The following is a 17,061-nucleotide window of genomic DNA, read 5'->3' on the forward strand; positions in this document are numbered from 1 at the left end:
GGGCAGGACCAAGACTGGAAACAAGACCCATCTGTCTCTAGAGCCTTAATATGTTCTAAGGGGAGCACAGCTGAGAGCACTTAACCCTGCCTGGGAGAAATCAGAGAAGGCTGGGCTGATCTTAAAGGTGGAATAGGGTTTGTCCCAGTAAAAAAAGGGTATTCCAGCAGAGGGGAATTTACACACAAAGGTAAGGAAGTAAAACACAACAAGGGACATGTCAAGAAACCTCATAAATCTTGTAGTTCCTAACTTAACAAGATCCTGACTCCTAATACTAAACAATGTGGTAACAAATCTCACTCCATCCATCAGTTTTTTCATTTCCCCAAACTTTCTTTCTTTCTTTACTTCTCTCCTTATTTTATTCTTTCCACAAGCATGGATATGATGGCTGTTTAAACACCCTTCCTGCATTTAATGAACTTAGTTTATTGGGGGAAACAAATTAATTAAATAATACCACAAACAAATGTAAAATTGCAACTATGACAGAAGCTACCAAAAAGGCAGGTGGTGCTCCAAGAGCCTATAATAGGAGGAAATCAAATGACCTACCATGGTATCCCTTGAAAAATGTCTCTAGAGATGAGCTCTTGAAGATGAGTAGGAGGTAACTGAATAAAAAGGGAGGGAAGAGCATTCAGAAAAGGATCTACATACACAAAGGCCCTTCAGAGGGAAGAAGTATTTTGTGGAATGGAGTCCAAGGGACTGGAATGCCAGTGTAGGTGAAGCTGAAAATGTAAGAGGTGGCCTGATAGGAGATAAAGCTAGACAGGGTACCACTGAAGAATTTGTGTCTTTATTCTTAGAGAAATTGAAAACTATTTAAATATTTTAAGCAGGTAAATAATGTCATCATATTTGCACTTTGGAAAAACACCCTTTTACCTTGAGATAGACTGGAAGGGGGTCAGAATGGATGCAGGTTAGAAGACTGCAAGCAGCCCAGGAAAAGATGATATGCTAACTTGGACAAAAGTATTGGTAGAGGGCACGAACAGAAATGAACAGATTCAATATACATAGGAGACAAAGGACTTAATGACAGGTTGCATGTGGATAATAAGGGAGAAGGACATGTCGGGAATGAGCCTAAGTTTCTGGTAACCCAATAGGCAGACAATTGTTTCCAAGCAGAGATTCAGGAACCGAGCTTCTTCTATTTGGGACCTCTACTCCTTGTAATTGATGGCTTCCAAGGTCCCTGTGCTCATCTACATCAAGAGGTGGATCAATGGCAGGTTGAAAATGAGAACATTTTATGGGGCAGGACTGGAAGTGGCTTACATTGCTCTGCTGTATTCCTTTGGCCACACTTGTGAGGAAGGCTGGGAAATAGAGTCTAGCTGTTATTCAGAAAGAAGAGCAAAGGGGTTTGGTTACTAGCTAGCAGTCTCTGCATCAATGGAGAAACTAGAAAATGAGTACAGTTGACCACTGAACAATGCAGGGGTTAGGGGTACCAACCCTCTGCCCACTCAAAAATCCATCCAGCCCACCTTATACTCCATATCTGAGGTTCCACATCTATGGATTCAAGCAACTGTGGATTGTGTAGTACTATTTTATTTACTACTGAAAAACTTTGCATATAAATAGACCCATGCAGTTCAAATCCACGTTGTTCAAAGGTCAACTGTATATTCTTTAGTATGGCAATGGAAGTGTTCCACTGGAGCAGAGAACAGTTTTCTAACTCCCAGATTTTTTTTTAGTTTCACTTATTTTTCTCTATATCCCTTCTCTTTAATATACTTCTTGTGTTCAAGGGTAAGTAGAACACTTACTTAGTTCCACACTTGTATGTATTCATTTTTAATGAGGGCAAATCACCTTTTCAATACCTATTTATTCATTCAATAGATATTTAAGTGTCTACAGTTGTCTCAGTCTCGTTGTTTACTCCTTGTCCAAGGATGGCAGAAAGAAAACCCTTCCTTTTTTTTAAAAAAAGGGTATCAGTAATGGGTTTTAAATTTATAAGAAAAATGTTTATGTACAAATATGATTATTTTAGTGTCATTTCTAATAACCAAACAAATGAAAACAGTTTAAATGTATAATAATGGGGGAATGGCTAAGTTTAAACTATGGCACATCTATACGGTGGGGCATTATGCAGTGATTAAAGTGTTAATAAAGAGATTTTTATGGAATGGGGAATATTTGTGATATAGTATTAAGTGGACAATGTAAGAGGTACTATCTCAATTACATAAATATATCTATGGAAAGAAGAGGGACACCAAATATTAACTATAGTTATTTCTGGGATAGGATTAAAAGAACACTGTATTCTCCTCTCTGTACCTTCCTATATCTGCAATTTAATTTTTTTACAATGAGTTTCATATCAGATTAAAAGTTCTTTTTTAAAAATTAAAAGCAAACTCAAAAAAGCCATAGGAATCTTGGAAATATGATAGGTAATCATAGCCAAGCCATATTAAAGCTTCCTAAGCAAAAATGGACATTAAAGCTGAAGGTTCAGTCTAAAATTTGGGAGGGGGTTACAAGAATCTTCCATATGAGTGCTTGTTCAATAGTAGTAAGAGCCCACCAGTCCCATTAATTGGGGGCTTTAACATCTTGGTGACCTACATGCAGCCCATGGGACGGGTCCATCAGTGCTGACCTGGTAAGGCAAAGCCAAAAAGAACTCAGACCAGAGAATCAGACTTTGGTAGATGAGGCGGCATAACAAAGCCAAACCTCCTGGTAAGAGAGAATCAGGAGGAAAGGCCAGACTTTGGCTACACCAGCGGTCCCTAACCTTTTTGGCACCAGGGACCAGTTTTGCAGAAGACAATTTTGCCACAGCCCGGTGGGGGGCTGGGGATGGTTCAGGCAGTAGCACAAGCAATGGGGAGCAGCAGATGAAACCACCCGCTCAGCTCACCCGCCACTCACCTGCTGTGCGGCCCTGTTCCTAACAAGCTGTGGCCCGGTACTGGTCCACAGCCTGGGGACTGTGGACCCCTGGGCTACACAACAGCAGAGCAAGAGGTCCAGATGTCAAATAAGTAGATGCAAAAGGCAAAAGCTGCAGGAGCAGTTTTTATTCAGAAGTGTTAAGTGAGGGTCAGGAGCAAGGATTCAGGTGACGGGAGTTCACATTAATCTCCTAGGATGGAATTTAGCCCAGGGCCTCAGGTGAAAATCTAAGGCATGCTTACAAACATCTTAACAAACAAACACCATAGCTTAGTGTTACCAAAGCTGTGTTACCCTTTTCCAAGAAAGGCATTTTTTAATGCCTAGATATTTAAATAGTAATGACAATAACATTTCCTGAGCACCTATTGTATGCCATAGACTGTGGCCTCACACCATGCTAAATGCTTTAGATGCTTTACAGATACTATCTCATTTTATGACAGGGGCATTTCTACCCCATTTGAAAGATGAAGAGACTGAGTCTTGGAGAAGAAACTGACCAAGTCACACAGGGAGAAAGTGGTGGAGCCAGGTCTATGACCCAAGTCAGTTTGACACCAAAGCTCATAGCCTTAACCACCTCATTACTGGTCAGTGGCTAATTTTATGTGGCCATGGATATTTTCCGTGCTTCTTTTTAAAAACATGTCAGTAAACCAAAAATCCTGTCTACCAGGGATGAGGCTAATAGACACCATGGGTGAGTAAATTACATTAAGAACTTTGTGCCTGTTAAAGGACTATTACTAATAAAAAAAAAACTACTTATGAGAGTTAATTTGGAAAATAAGTAAGTCTTCTCAGCATTCCTAACATCACAGCATAAGGTCTGAAGATGACTCTTCTTTGTCCCTAGCTGAGGTAAATAGGGAGGAAATGAAAAGTATATACTAGGGATAGCTAAGGCAGCCATGAAAATTAGCCTGGATTCAGGAAGGATCTAAATGGAATAAGTAAGGCATTAAGCAATTAAGATTTCTAATTGAAAACACAACATACAGCCCTTATGTGATTCTTTGGATCACTGAAACGTACCCTCTTTAGACCAAACATCTGAAGGACACTGTTAAATATAAAATATAAGTATAAAAAAACCTTTATAGTGCAGTAAACATTTCTGTGGACTGAAGCATAAAATCGATTGGGCAAAGTTGAACAATGAATAAAAGAGTAAATACTCCTTCGTTTGCTTCTTAGAGATTTATGTAGAGCTGTTGAATATCAGTTGCAACTTAATAACACGCTTAGGTTTTTTTTTTAATTTATCAAGATTTGACATGTTTTCGTCTGTTGAGTGAAAGCTCATGCAATTAGCTGTGCAGAAAGCTACAAACACACTCAGGCCACTTTACCTTAGCAGATATAACTGCAAATCATTCACTGCATACTCTCCAGCACTGGTCAAATCTAGTGGACCATTCCAAAAGTAACCATGGGGCTTTCAGTACATATCATTTACTTCCTCCTGTTCAAAAAAAAAAAAAAGGTTAATCCCTTCAGCAGCAATTCTCATCCTTTTCTCAAGAGATATTTTAAATATTCTGTGATGAAATTATGCAAAGAAAATAGAAAATAAGTGATGTTGCGAATGTCATTAAATGGCAGTGGGGCAGTCACATAGCAGCCCATAATCACCTTGGAGGGGGGTAAAAATCAAACATCTGCTCAACAACACCAAAGAAATTTTGGTTTTGTTTGGTTTTTTTTTAATGGTCTGAGGGCCAATCTGAAGATTCCATTTTGAAGTCACTGCACTGATATCAAGATACACTTTACATTCTATGAGTGTGCTTAAAGGAGGGCGGAGTAAGTTTTGATGTCAAATAAATCGAACTAGAGGATAAATAAAAAACAAGAAATGAAAAATTATGTAACACAAAGCTATTTAGCTCTGCCAGATGCTTCTGTAGCAAAGAAGGAATCCCAACAAGTCAAATGCATGCCCTGTTATCTTCCCAATAGCTTCAATAACGAGCTATTTGGTGTGGAAGCAAGCTTGGGCCCTAGCTCTTGACAGTTTTATAGCCCTTGGTCAAAGTTTTCAACAGTGTTTGGGCAGGCGTGACTAGGCAGCTAGATTACACATACTGACTTTCCACTTGCAGATACACAATATTTACTTTACAGGGTGAGCCAGTAAACCAGCTGACCAATTAGGCCACAGATCTTTCATGCCTCATGAAAGCTAAGCAAAGACTGAATATAAAAATCTCAGAAATGCATGCAAACTGGACTTTCCTTTAATGTGTCTTCATATAATCTCCACAAAAAAGAATGTCAATGACCAACAGTCTTCAGAGCCACTTCAGTGTAAAAAACAGAGTGTCTTTCAAGTGAAGAGTTCTAGTTCTTTGGATTTATGGAGATCCACATTCATATGGGAGGTAGGATCAAACTTCAGAAAACAAGGCAATTTTATAAGAAATCTCCTGAACTCTAACCCCTCTGTTATTTGGCCTGTCATTCAAGTCTCTCCACAAAAAATTTTCCAACTTTTTAAGCCAATATTTCCTTCAATGAATTCTCTCTTCTAGCCAAATTGATCTTCTCATGGTCCCCTGGACATGTGATGTGTATTCCTACCTCGTTGCTCCATCTCAAACCATAAACCCCCACTTAGAATGTCATCATCTCCTCCCTATCTCTCCTTGCCCAGCCACCTATAGGCCACTTCTACTTGAGTGGCTGCCTTACTGCAAATTCAACAAATCTACTACCAAGACTATATTCTTCTTAAATTTCCATCACCAGCACCATCATTCTTGCATCTCAGCCAGGCTCAAAACTTTGAACTGACTTTTGAGTCTCCTTCTTCTTCCATACATCCCATATTTAATCAGTCACCAGGGCCTGTGGATTCCAGCATTGTTATATCTCTTGCAAATAACCACCTGCCTTTTCCATTTCCACTGCCAACACCCTTGCTCAGGCCTTTATTTCCTCACATGGACCATTTAAAAAGTTTCCCACTGTCCTCTCTGTCTCCAATCTCTCCACCTTTAATCCAATCTAGACACCTCAGCCAGATTAATCTTCTTAAGTACAGCTCCAAGTCACATGATTTCTCTGTGTAAATACCTTCAGTGGAATCCCATGGCCTAGTAAAGTTTAATTTAGGAGTTGACCCCAAGAGCATTCCCCAATAAACTCTCTGCACTGAAATCTTTATCTCAGAATTTGTGTTCAGGGAACCCAACCTAAGACACCCAAACACCTTTCATATCTTTCACTCCTGTCCTTCATACAGCCTACATTCCAGTCAGACTGGGGGAATCTGCCATCCTTAAAGACACTCCATGTGTTATCACTAACTCATTCATCCACAAAGTATCTACTGAACATCTGAAATGTTCCAGGCTCTATAAGAGGTACTGACCAACCTAAAGGGATATACACAAGTAAACAGGCCATTAGAATACAGTATGAACAGTGATTTCCCAGCTGAGTCCAGAGGCAGAGCAAGGGAGAAGAGCGTGCTAGCTGGGAACTGTGTGCACAAAGTCCTGGAGATGGGAAAACACCTCGGGAGTCTGTAAACCGCAAGAGCACTTCAAAATGGCTGAAGCTCAGGGAGCTTGAGTGGTGGTGGCAAGAGATGGGGCAAGAAAGACCAGCAGAGCCAGAACAAAAAAAGCAAACAGCCTTACTTAAGGATGTAGACACTGTCCTTAGGGCAAAGGGGAGCTATTACGGGGCTTTAAGGTAAGAAAAAGCACGATGGCATTTGTGCTTTAGAAAGACTCCTCTGCCTGCAATGTAGAGAAAAAATTAGCTGGAGGAAAGCTTGAAGGCAGACGGCTACTATAGTTATCCAAGCAAAAGATGATGGAAAGCTGACCCAAGGAGGTAACAATGGAGACAGAGAGACCTGGACAGATTCAGGAGATATTAAGAAACTATAATATAAAGGGCATGATGATTTATCATATGGAGGGTGTTAGGAAGGGAGGAGTCAAAGATTAAACCATGTTTCCAACTTGAATAACTAGATGTACATTATTCATTGAGATAGGAAACACTGAGGAAGATGCATAACTGGGGAGAAAGATAAGGAGTTCAGTTTTGGACATGCGGGACTCAAGGTATTTAAGTAAGAGTTGGATATGCGGGTGTCAACAGAAGAGAGATATATAGGTCTGACCTTTAAGAGAGCAGCCTGGCTAGAGGCACAGGTGAGGCATCATCGGCATACATATGGTCATAGAAACCTGGGGGTGAGGTTGAAAAGAGCTGTCAGAAAAGCAGGGAGAAACCCAGTGGAGTGTGGTGTCATGAAGCCAAGAGAACCCGTCAAGATAAAGCAAAGGGTCAACAGTGTCAAATATTGCTCAGGCCAAATAAAGTCAGGACCAAAAAGATTGCCCACTGATTATAAACACATCTGTGGTTTTGCTCAAACTATTCCACAACCGGAAACCATAGAAACATTTCCCATCTTTCTTTCAAGGATCGTCTCAAATTGCCTCACATTTGCATGGTGATTTATTGAACGTCGTTACATGTTACCTCATTTACTGACTAAGATTTCGAGGGTTAAAACCATCTCTTATGTATCTTGGCATCTCTCTCAGCTCATTAAAATGTGGATGCTGGAGGTTCAGAGAAGGAGCTAAATTTGCAGTGAAAGCTCCATGAAAGAAGAGAATCCATGGATGGGAAGAGCTGGTCCACAGGCCAGAACTATTGCTTGTCCCTGTCAGCAAGATGGCACAACTAAGACAAGTCTCTGTCCTCGTGAGAAGAGTCATGAAGAATTGCCCTTGACTGTTTAAAAAAGGAACACCAGACAGTCAATCTTTACCCTTATATGCAAACTTATTGAATGAAATGATGGTGACAAGGCCATCCTGCCTTTTCACCAAGACATTAACCTCATGGACCAGTTTAGAGTTAGATCTGGAGCAAAATGCCCACATCCCCCAGACACTGACTGACCACACTCACCCCAAAAGGGAGGCCATGAGCAGCCACTGATATGGAGGCGTTCATCTTCTGACTGTTCTTTTTTCTGGACGGCAAACATCTAAAAAGGAAAACCTATTTGAATAGGTGCAACTGCCAACTTCACTTACCCCTTCATAGTTAACGATCCTATTTTGTTTTATGGGTGCTTCAAAAGAGCTGACAGAGAGGAGAGACAGCTCTGAATGGAAAACAGCTTGTTGAGCCCTCATTGTGAGGTCGATGGCTTGCCTTGTCATGCCCTCTCAGACCTATATTTCAATGATTCCCTTTTCAAACACAGATCAAAACCCAAAGGAAAAGAGAATTCTCACTCTCCTCCAAAGTGTCAACATGGAAGAATATTTCAAGGCAGCTTGAGGAAGATGCAGCCGCCAGCACAGTAACAGTTAAAGCAGTAGTGATGTGGTACATTTTTTAAGACATTCAGCCCAGACCTCCAACACTTGCTGCTCAGAAAGTTGCCCTCCCCCATCCCTGCCTACACAACATTCTTCTTACGTTCTCAAGAGGCCCTGGCATTTAGAACACTGGCAAGTATTTACTCAATGCCCAGAAGAGTACCTTCAAAATGGTGGGTGCTTGATAGTGGTGACACTCAACAAATAGCCCTTTAAGCATTAGCTTTTTATAAATGGAGTGAAGATGAAAGTTAAAGGTAAAAATTCCCAGCAGCTTCTGTCTGCAATATGTTGCCTAAAGAAAGTTCAGTTCAGTAAGACGTTAGTAAATGCCTATTAATATTAAGCACCACAGGAGTTCGGGAGTTCCCCTCTTTTCTTCAAGTCATTTTGTCATTCAGCACTGCCTCCATATTAATATTGCACATAATATTGCAAACTTCACTTCTGTATGACTTTACCCCTTATACTGTGGTTTCCACTGACAATCCTGAGTGGGTTAAAAACAGATGATCCATTTTACACTGGTCCATTCTACAGGTGTCCAAGCATGCATGGCATCATTAAAGTGGGACCAGCTATGTAAGGAGAGCATTTCAAGCAGGAGAAAGAGTACTATAAATCAGAAGCTTAAGAAGGAAAGTAGGGATTTAATCCAATGCCAGCATTTTACATGACTAAAAAATTTTTAAACAAGCTGAGACATGAGAGAAAGTGCTTTACCAAGGTCACATAGTTACAAGTAACTTCTCAGAATTAGTTTTATTCTCTTGTGTCCCCACTGTTTTAATATCTGTAATATTAGATTCCTATCACAATATACTAGTATGCTACATTTTATAATCTTAATAACCACACAGAGCACACAGCTGATTAGTAGGCCTTCAGGAGTAACATAGATGGAAAGATTAAGAACAATTTAGGTAGGAAAGAATTTGCTCCAAACACCAACTATATATTAAGTTGAGAAGAAGGCTATGTGTAAATAGGCCAGAAATTTTTCACCTGTAGCTAGTAAAATAATAATAATAATACAACAACAACAAGAGGTAGAATTTTTGAGATGTATCAACACATCTAATCCTGACAGCCATCCTGTGAAGTAGAACTACTTTCCCCATTTTAGAAGTGAGGAAACCAGGGCCCAAAGAGGTTAAGTAATTTTCCCAATTGTTCACAGGTTCTATAGCTAATAAATGAGAAAGTAAGGAGTTAGACGTAAGCTGTCAGGCTCCAGATGCTGCCCTCTTAACCACCATGCTGTACTGACTAGGCTTTATATACACAACCATAAACAACATGCATGAGACTAATTTGATTTTTTAAAGTTTTCTACATACAAAATTTAAGATTTTTCTTCTTTTATATTAGGTCTTGGAAATGTTGATCTAAAACAGAATAATTCAACATCTCACAATTTTCAAGCTGTCCTTTCCACTGACGTGTTGCATTTCATTTCACTAGCGAATTTTTATAACTAGTATAAGACTGCATCCAGTTTAAGAACTACAGGAATGCACTTATTTTAATATTTTTCAAGAACTTAGACTTTTTTCTCTAGAAGATTGTTTTTTCTAAACTAAAGATTTAGCACCTCTACCTTTTGGTCATCATTCATAGCTTGTTCCAGTTCTCATAATTTATTAGTGGAAATTATGCTTGGTTTTTGGAATAACCCATTGCAGATTGTAAATGGGGTTACTTTCCACTAAGTGTAAATAAAAGATTCCAATAGTTACTACATATTTTACCAATGACAAATTAACTGTAACTTCAAGTGAGCCCTTTTTGAAACAGAATCTGAATTTTTTTTAAATGGTCAAAATAGGAGATGGTTTCTCTGTCAAATACTTATCTCATACTTTTAAGCTGATCAGAATTCTCTGAAGTGTCAAATTATAAATCACCGTGAAAAATAACAAATTAAATTAATTATCAACTTACAAAATAATTTGAGTAATTATAATTCAATAGAATTTGTTAGGTGACTATAATGTGACTAGTCAGTAGCAGTAACAAACAAGTATCCATATTATTTATAGGTAGAAATAAAAGGGTTATTTACTGATTAAATGTGAACGATCAACTTCTTTTTAGCTCTTCTTCTCCAAGTAGCATATGGACCCCAACAGTTAATTTTTCACTCATTTTCCAAATAAGATAAAGTAAAAATCTGACTTGAAGAAAAAAATCAAAAACTAAGCATACCAAGCATGGTATCTTACTTTAGTAAGGTACGTATGACGCACAGGATGCTCATAAGATATACCTAAAAATTCAAAAACAGGTCTAAAATCATTTTACACCACTAGTTTGACTACATTTTTATGGAGAAAGGCACACTGAAGTAAATTTCACTAATTCATTATAATTCTTTGCCCAAGTTTCTATGTACATTTATAGTATTTCTAATTTTTCTTTTATTTTTACTTTCTATACTATTTTCATTGTGATCAGTTCTTTAGGGGGTGAATTTTGCAATGAAGCTTTTATAATTTATGAGGGTTTTATCTATATCAAATGTTACTGATTGTGCCTTCAGTCATTTTGAATTTTCTTTTTGTGACCATTTTTTTTTTTTTTTGCAGTATTTTTTTTTTTTTCCATTTTTTTTTAAATTAATTAATTTATTTATTTATGGCTGTGTTGGGTCTTCGTTTCTGTGCGACGGCTTTCTCCAGTTACGGCAAGTGGGGGCCACTCTTCATCTTCATCGCGGTGCGCGGGCCTCTCACTATTGCGGCCTCTCCTGCTGCGGAGCACAAGCTCCAGACGCGCAGGCTCAGTAATTGTGGCTCACGGGCTTAGCTGCTCCGCGGCATGTGGGATCTTCCCAGACCAGGGCTCAAACCCGTGTCCCCTGCATTGGCAGGCAGACTCTCAACCACTGCGCCACCTGGGAAGCCCCCTGTGACCATTTTTTGATACCAAGTGAAAACTTTGCCATCTAAATTTTGTCAACAATATTTTCTTCTGTTAAATTTGGTAAATAACACATTTTATCACGTGAAGTTTTAATAACTGTCACAGTTATTTCTTACTGATTCTTTACACATGTAATATTCATTATGATCTTGATTAAAAATAACTGATTGTTGGTTCATGATAATGAGTAATTTCTCTCAGATAATCCAGGATTGACCTATTATTATTAATCCAGGGCTGGCCAGTTGTATGGTTTGTATACTTCTAATCATCTTTGTATACCATGAAGTAACTGTCCACATCATTGACTGAATTATCTTGGTCAAATTTCTTAACCTGACTACCTGACTGTTTCTGTTTTCTAATTTATAAAATCAGAATTATAATAGTGCATAACTTATAAATTGCTATATTATAAGAGAAAATACATGTAAGCCACTTACAGCAGAGCCTGGCACCTAGGAATCAATAAAAACAGCTGTCATACTTTTTACTTTTTTTATTAATGACAGATAAAAGAGTAGATAGAAGGGTCAAAATGTCCTTGATATCAATATGATGGAGTCAAAATCGCAAGATCGAAACAGCAAAATCAAAAGGTGGGATCAAAATATCCTGTTTTATTTACACATAGTACCTAACCCATTTTCTCTCTGAAAGAGAAAAAGAAGAAACTTTCATTATTACATTCTCTATCATAATTTAGCAACCATTTTACTGTCTTAGGAATAACTCTATACTAAGTTCACTTAAGTAAAAATATAATACAACACTATGTAATTCATAGCAAAGACTGCTACCTCCTTGTGACTTTGTTTTTTTTTTTTTTTTGCTGTAATGACTGCTCACAGTTCCTAAAAGTTACAATATCTACGTTAACTTGCTTAGCAATCTGTCCTTCTCAATATGTTTTCATATCCATTGTTTCAATTAGGCCTCACAACCACCCTGGAAATTTGATTAGGGCATTATACAGATATGATAGCTGGACCACAGAGAAAATGAAATATTTGCCCAAGGTACACAGCAACCTAGGAGGTGAGCCAGAACTATAGGTTAACCCTTTGACAATATATCTCAAGCATTACCCTGATACCAAAGCCAGACAAAGACACCACAAGAAAATAAAACTACACGCCAATATCCCTGATGAATATAGGTGCAAAAATCCTCAGTGAAATACTAGCAAAACGGAATCCAACAGCACATTAAAAAGATGATACAACATGACCAGGTGGAATTTATCACTGGGATGCAAGAATGGTTTAATATATGAAAATCAGTTAATGTGATACACCACATCAACAGAATCAAAATTTAAAATTACATGACTGTCTCAATAGACACAGAAAGAGTGTTTGACAACATTCAACACTCTTGCATGATAAAAACTCTCAACAACTAAGAATAGAAGGAAAATACCTTAACATAATAAAGACAATACATGAAAACCCTGTAGCTAACATCATATTCAATGGTGAAAAAATGACAATTCTTCCTCTAAAATCAAGAATAAGGCAAAGATGCCCACTCTTGCTACTTCTATTTAACATGGTACTGGAAGTCACAGAACAATTAGATAAGAAAAAGAAATAAAAGACATGTAAATTGGAAAGGAACAATTAAAATGATCCCTGTTTGCAGATGACATGATCTTATATACAGAAAACCCCAGGCTTCATTGAAAAAAAAAAAAAAAACTGTTAGAACTAATAAAGGAGTTCCGTAGAATTGCAGGATACAAAATAAACATACAAAAACAAGTTGCACCACGGCAATCAGAGAAGAAAAAGAAATAAAAGGAATACAAATTGGAAAAGAAGAAGTAAAACAGGCACTGTTTGCAGATGACATGATACTATACATCGAGAATCCTAAAGATGCCACCAGAAAACTACTAGAGCTAATCAATGAATTTGGTAAAGTTGCAGGATACAAAATTAATGCACAGAAATCTCTTGCATTCCTATACACTAATGATGAAAAATCTAAAAGAGAAATTAAGGAAACACTCCCATTTACCATTGCAACAAAAGAATAAAATACCTAGGAATAAACCTACCTAGGGAGACAAAAGACCTGTATGCAGAAAACTATAAGACACTGATGAAAGAAATTAAAGATGATACCAACAGATGGAGAGATATACCATGTTCTTGGATTGGAAGAATCAATATTGTGAAAATGACTAAACTACCTAAAGCAATCTACAGATTCAATGCAATCCCTATCAAATTACCAATGGCATTTTTAACGGAACTACAACAAAAAATCTTAAAATTTGTATGGAGACACAAAAGACCCCAAATAGCCAAAGCAGTCTTGAGGGAAAAAAACGGAACTGGAGGAATCAGATGCCCTGACTTCAGACTATACTACAAAGCTACAGTAGTCAAGACAATATGGTACTGGCACAAAAACAGAAATATAGATCAATGGAACAACATAGAAAGCCCAGAGATTAACCCACGCACCTATGGTCAAGTAATCTATGACAAAGGGGGCAAAGATATACAATGGAGAAAAGACAGTCTCTTCAATAAGTGGTGCTGGGAAAACTGGACAGCTACATGTAAAAGAATGAAATTAGAACACTCCCTAACACCATACGCAAAAATAAACTCAAAATGGATTCGAGACCTAAATGTAAGACTGGACACTATCAAACTCTTAGAGGAAAATATAGGAGGAACACTCTTTGACATAAATCACAGCAAGATCCTTTTTGATCCACCTCCTAAAGTAATGGAAATAAAAACAAATAAACAAATGGGACCTAATGAAACTTCAACGCTTTTGCACAGCAAAGGAAACCATAAACAAGACGAAAAGACAACCCTCAGAATGGGAGAAAATATTTGCAAATGAATCAACAGACAAAGGATTAATCTCCAAAATATATAAACAGCTCATGCAGCTCAATATTAAAGAAACAAACACCCCAATCCAAAAATGGGCAGAAGACCTAGGTAGACAGTTCTCCAAAGAAGATATACGATGGCCAAGAAGCACAGGAAAAGCTGCTCAACATCACTAATTATTAGAGAAATGCAAATCAAAACTACAATGAGGTATCACCTCACACCAGTTAGAATGGGCATCATCAGATAATCTACAAACAACAAATACTGGAGAGGGTGTGGAGGAAAGGGAACACCCTTGCACTGTTGGTGGGAATGTAAATTGATACAGCCACTATAGAGAACACTATAGAGGTTCCTTAAAAGACTAAAAATAGATTTACCATATGATCCAGCAATCCCACTACTGGGCATATACCCAGAGAAAACCGTAATTCAAAAAGACACGTGCACCCCAATGTTCATTGCAGCACTATTTGCAATAGACAGGTCATGGAAGCAACCTAAATGCCCACTGACAGACGAATGGATAAAGAAGTTGTGGTACATATATACAATAGAATATTACTCAGCCATAAAAAGGAATGCAATTGGGTCATTTGTAGAGACGTGGATGCATCTAGAGACTGTCATACAGAGTGAAGTAAGTCAGAAAGAGAAAAACAAATATCGTGTATATATATATATATATATATATATATATATATATATATATATATTTTTTTTTTTTTTTTTTTTTTTTTTTAGCCTGCACATTTCCTGGCAATCAGCTATTTGGTCAGATACGTAGAGTTATTTAATTAATTAATTTATTTATTTATTTATTTTTTGGCTGTGTTGGGTCTTCGTTTCTGTGAGGGCTTTCTCTAGTTGCAGCAAGCGGGGGCCACTCTTCATCGCGGTGCACGGGCCTCTCACTATCGTGGCCTCTCTTGTTGCGGAGCACAGGCTGCAAACGCACAGGCTCAGTAGTTGTGGCTCACAGGCCTAGTTGCTCCGCGGCATGTGGGATCTTCCCAGACCAGGGCTCGAACCCGTGTCCCCTGCATTAGCAGGCAGATTCTCAACCACTGCGCCACCAGGGAAGCCCACAAATATCGTATATTAACTCATATATGTGGAACTTAGAAAATGGTACAGATGAACCAGTTGGCAGAGCAGAAATTGCGACACAGAAGTAGAGAACAAACGTATGGACACCAAGGGGGGATAGCAGCTGGGGGTGGGGGTTGTGGTGTGATGAACTGGGAGATTGGGATTGACATGTATACACTGATGTGTATAAAATGGATGACTAATAAGAAAATAAATAAATAAACATTTAAAAAATTAAAAAAATAAAAGCCCCTGTTGACAGCATATCACTTTCAAGGTAACTAATGTTTCATTTCTCTACTCTCCTTGGAAATTTCCTTGGAAAAAGCTGTCTATACACAAAGTTTCCATTTCCCCTCTTTCCATTCTTTCTCACGTTTACTACACATGAGCTAACTCCCTACCTCTTCACCGAAATGGATGTTGGCAAGGTCACCAGTGACCTTCATACAGACAAATACAATGATCAATTCTCATCTTATTCAAACTATCAGCAGAATTTGATACTCTTGATCAGTCCCTCTTCTTGAAACAATTTTTTTATTTGACTCTAAGATATCATGATCTCTTGATTTTCCTCCTATTGCACTGACTGCTAGTCAGTCTCCTTCTAGTCTCCTTTGGTGAATCCATCTCATCTCCCTAATCCCTAACACTGGAGCCCCCAAGGTTTCAGCCCTGAGATCTCTTCTCCATCTAGATCCCTTCTCTAGATGATATCATATACTCTCTGGTCTTTAAGCACCATCTATGTACACTATTTGGACTTCTACCTTGAATTCCTATGTTCTTATACCAAATGCCTATTTGACATTTCAGCTTGAACGTTTAATAGGCATTTCATACCTCACACTTAACATTTACACTTAATTGAACTCATGATAGATTCCTGCCCCAACTACCATGAATGTGCTCCTCTTACAGTCTTCCTCACCTCAGTGGCAACTCCATTCTTCCATCTGCTCAAGCCCAAACCTTACAGTCACTCTTTGACACCTCTCTTCTTCTCCTATTTCCAATTCTTCAACAAATCTTGTCAGCTCTATCCTCAAAATAGACACTGGATCTTATACTTCTTACTATTTCCAATGCCATTACCATAGTCCAAGCCACCAATTCTCCTATCTGGCCTATTGTTGTAGCCTTCTAAATGGTTTCTCTCCTTTACTTTAATCTCCTATAGTTTATCCTACAAAAAGCAGCCAAAGTCAATCTTTTAAAACATAAGTCAGATCATATCATTCCTCTACTCATAACCCTCCAATGACTTCCAATTAAAAGAAATATATAAAGTTGCATTTTTATACACTAACAATGAACTAGCTGGAAGGGAAATTAGGAAAACAATCCTATTTACATTAGCACCAAAAAGAATAAAATACTTAGGAATAAACTTACTTAAGGAGGTCAAAGATTTATATACTGAAAACTACAACACACTGATGAAGAAAATTAAACATGGCACAATGGAAAGACATCCCATGTTCATGGATTGGAAACCTTAATATTGTTAAAATGTCTGTACCCAAAGTGAGCTACAGATTCAGTGCAATCCCTATCAAAATCCCAAAGACATTTTCATAGAAATATTTTTAAAACTCTATAATTTATATGGAACCACAAAAAACCACAAATAGCCAAATCAATTCTGAGAAAGAACAGAGCTGGATGCATCACATTTTCTGATTTCAAAATACATTATGAAGCTACAATAATCAAAACAGTAAGGTATGACCATGAAGACAGACAAATAGACCAATGGAACAGAATAGAGCCCAGAAATAAATCCACACAGATATAGTCAATTGGGGCTTCCCTGGTGGCGCAGTGGTTAAGAATCCACCTGCCAATGCAGGGGACACAGGTTCAAGCCC

General features: G+C 38.1%; 1 protein-coding gene across 3 annotated transcripts in view; it reads right to left on the reverse strand.

The window, feature by feature from the left end:
* Positions 1 to 17,061, reverse strand: part of LOC309643539 (uncharacterized protein) — a 412,666-nt gene that overhangs the window by 253,287 nt on the left and 142,318 nt on the right. For all 3 annotated transcript variants that reach the window (XM_082426315.1, XM_082426314.1, XM_082426316.1), the window contains exon 3: positions 4,296 to 4,408. The gene's annotated coding sequence lies outside the window, so the exon portion shown is untranslated. The remainder of the gene's footprint in view (positions 1 to 4,295; positions 4,409 to 17,061) is intronic.

The sequence above is a fragment of the Balaenoptera physalus genome (genome assembly GCF_965194825.1).
Source record: "Balaenoptera physalus genome assembly, chromosome: 15".
Classification (NCBI taxonomy): domain Eukaryota; kingdom Metazoa; phylum Chordata; class Mammalia; order Artiodactyla; family Balaenopteridae; genus Balaenoptera; species Balaenoptera physalus.